We start from the raw sequence: 3,681 nt of genomic DNA on the forward strand, positions 1-3,681 counted from the left end.
AGAGATGGGGTCTCACTCTGTCAACTAGGGTGGAGTGCTGTGGTGCAATAATAGCTCTACTATGATAAGGGCTCACTGAAGCCTTGAACATCTGGGCTCAGGCAATTCTGCCTCAGCCTCCCAAGTAGCTGGGAATACAGGTGCATGCCACCATGCTCAGCTATTCTTTTTTAAATTTTTATACTTGAGGGCTATGCTGACCAGGCTGGTCTCAAATTCTTGGCCTCAAGTGATCCTCCCATCTCAACCTCCCAAGTTGTTGGGATTAAAGGCATGAGCAACTGGCAACTTTTACTATAAAAATGCCTTCCAGCTGATAATTAAGAACATTTGGTGGCTTTAAAAAACTGACAGAATATCTGAATGGTATAGAAAAGACTTCTATACAGCTTAAAGTTCTTTGCTGGCACTTGATTTTATAATTAACAGACACAGATAGCTTCTGATACCAACAAAATACTGTTCCAAGTTTATACATTTTCAAAATCAGTATCACTTCACAAAACAGTAAAGAAATATCACTTCTGAAGAATCCTCTAAGATGAACACCAACACTGTACAGCCAAAATATTTTAGAAATCATATAAACCTTTTAACATAAGGCAATGGATAAAAAATTATACAACCAAATCCAGTGGAAAAAATAATTCTTCCTGATTCAATGATGTATCAGGTTTAGATTGAAAACACAAAACTACAAAGCAAGTTGCTTCTTTTTAAAGTTTTCAGAAGTGACACAGCTAGGAAAGAATTGTTTAGATAAAAACTGTTCACTTTTTGCAAATATATACTCTCTCTATTTTTTTTCTATGTTTTGGAGTTGGAGCCTCATTCTGTCGCCCAGGCTGGAGTGCAGTAACATGTTCACGGCCACCATAGCCTTGACCTGTTGGGTTCAGGTGATCCTTCCACCTCAGCTTTCCAAGTAGCTGGAACTACAGGCATATACCACCATGCCCAGCTAATGTTTTGATTTATAGTAGAGATGAGGTCTCACCAAGTTGCCCAGGCTGATCTTGAACCCCTGGACTCAGGCAATCCTCTCGCCTCTGCCTCCCAAAGTGCTGGGATCACAGATGTGAGCCACTGCACCCAGCTTACATTCTATATTTCAAAATTAAAGTGAAACTTCTTTTCATACAGTAAAATCCTCGGGTTTGTTGTTTGTTTTTTTTTGCATCAGTAAGCTTATAGCCATTCTGTATATTATTATAAATGAAATCACCAGTCACTTTAATATATACATTCACTTTTTTCTTCTCAGAAGAACACTAAACTCAGTAAACCAGTTTTAAATTAGAACATATTTTGTAAAATTCCAGTTTAACGTTTTGAAGATCTACTACATTGCTCTGAACGAAAATATATGCTCTAAAACATTATCTAGCAATTTCTATCCAATCACTTTTCTATTACAAAAATTAAAATTCAAAAGTTACAGTGCTTGTGGCAGGAAACAGAAAATTTATAAGACTAGGTTAATGTAATGAAACATAAACATTAAGTAATCAGAAGACTACTAGATTTTTAGCACAGCAAATTATTAAAAGATTGACATGAATGTTAAAATTTTATAAAAATCAAATGACGTCAGCATATCAAACATTACCTTTTCTAAACCAAAACTGCAGTTAATCAACTTCCCCCCGCTTTGAGAACAGAAAGGATACTTAAGATATTTTCCAGAACAGTAAAAACAACTTAGTGTTTCAGTTTTGTCACAACAAATCCTGTTGGTCCTGTACATTTCACTGTGCTACTCGCAGCCAAAAATCATCAGAAAAAGAACTTGAACCTACTGACTCAAGAGTCTAGCTCACTGAATCCACCAATGTCCCATTCAGTACTAGATTCACTTGGTATATAATCTTCTTTAGTGAGAAAACTGACCAGGTTCAAGGCAGGAAGGATAAACATGAGAGGCAAAAAAATAAGAGTCAAAACTGCAAAAGGCCTAATGTGGCACCCATATTAATCCACTGATATCCCCTAATATCATATTCATACATGATCATTCCATTTCTTTTCCATTGTGTGGTGTGAGAGGTGTAGGCAACAAAATTTTTGGCTATACTGGATAATCTGGTAGCTGCTGGTCTCTGACACCAAAGGAATATTATTAATCTGCCTCCACTCTGGCCTGACTGGATTGTGGGCCTTCATGACTGGGATGACACAGATACAGCAGATCTCATCATTGAAGACACATGCTTCCAGAAAGTCGCTCTGCTTCAGAGAAACACACTTCAGCCACCTATTATACCTAGGATCATAACAAAACATGCGCTTACTACTGAAGACATAGAGGTAGTCTCAAATTACCATTAGGTCAAAGGATATAAAAGAATGGGATACTGGAGACCACTGTTTCTCTAAACACTGTAGCATTCCACTTCTTTCAATTTAACTCCAGTAATAGGGTCTCGTCCACCCAAAATATAAATGTAGCCATTGAGGTATGCCGCATTCATGCCCTCACGACACAGCAAGCGGTCTGCAAGCTGCTGTCAACTATCCTGGGCTGGTTTATACACCCAGAGGTCTTTGCTGCGCTGGGCGGCTAGATAGACGTCATGGTCGGCAGAGACACAAACGGCCGGGGAGGTTAGTCTTAGTGTGTGCCAAGCTGGTCAAAGGCGACTGGCACTGTGTAAATATCCCCTGAGTATGGATCATAGCAGAGAAAGGGATCCCTGGGATGTCCAAAGATGACTACGATCTCCTTGGCACACATACCCAGTCTCTGGGGTTTTCTGCTGCAGATACAACGGAGTTGCTGGTGCTAGTGCTGCTGTTTGGCTTTGGCTCCAGAGACTTGTACAGCATGTCGCCATAGCGCATCTGCAGGGCCCCTTCAATGATGTCCAGGCAGTACTGCTTCACAATGGGCTTGGTCAGCAGCAGCCCTTGCAAGAGGTCTTGATCTATTTCCGTGAAGTGCATCCAGCGCACACACTTGAAGACTTCCGTAGCACTGGGACCCCGCTCTTGGGCGCAGCCTCCAGCCACTACACAGCCACGTGGCATACAGTCCACTCCCTATCTACGTCCAGACTATCCAGGCGCAGCCACTGGACCAGAGTCAGATCCTCTAGAGTCTCCTTCCGAACTGAGCCCATTCGGCTTGAAGTTGTGCGCAATAAAGGACTGGGCCTGAGACCGCAGCTTGTGATGGTCAAAGGCGTCGGCAAACTTGAGGATGGCGGTGCAGTTGGCCAGGTCAAGGCGGCGGGCTAAGAACGAGGCACAGGCTTCCCGCACATACTCCAGCTGCAGCATGTCGGAGGCCGCGTACAGGCGCTGCACGTTGGCCTCGCTCAGGGACACGCGGCCCGTGTAGCAGTAGTCGACCAGCACCTCGAAGGACTCGGCGTCCACGTCGTGCATGGTCACGCTGGCCTGCTGGCTCTCGTACATGCCGCCCGTGAACATGCTCTTGAAGTAGGGGCACGCGGCGGCCAGCACGTTGCGGTTGCACGAGAAGAGGCGGCCGGTGCCAGGCCCGCTGCCGGGCGTCACCACCTCGATGGTCACATCACACAGCAGCCGCGCGTCGTAGAAGGACTTGAGCTGGGCCAGCAGCGCCGCAGAGTGGGCCGCGTCCTTCAGCTCCTCCGGGCCCGCGAAGAAGGCCGACACCGAGGGCTTGGAGAGCCTCTTGGGCCGCCTCCCGCCGCGGGG

At 44.9% G+C, this 3,681-nt stretch overlaps 1 pseudogene across 1 annotated transcript; it reads right to left on the reverse strand.

The window, feature by feature from the left end:
- Positions 1-1,161: 1,161 nt before the first annotated feature.
- On the reverse strand, positions 1,162-3,675 carry LOC103268785 (annotated as a pseudogene). Its single transcript, XR_002482440.1, has one exon. The product of XR_002482440.1 is annotated as a kelch repeat and BTB domain-containing protein 6-like (transcript).
- Positions 3,676-3,681: the final 6 nt, after the last annotated feature.

The sequence above is a fragment of the Carlito syrichta genome, unplaced genomic scaffold (assembly GCF_000164805.1).
Source record: "Carlito syrichta isolate Samal-C Ts95f unplaced genomic scaffold, Tarsius_syrichta-2.0.1 Scaffold308899, whole genome shotgun sequence".
NCBI classification, from domain to species: domain Eukaryota; kingdom Metazoa; phylum Chordata; class Mammalia; order Primates; family Tarsiidae; genus Carlito; species Carlito syrichta.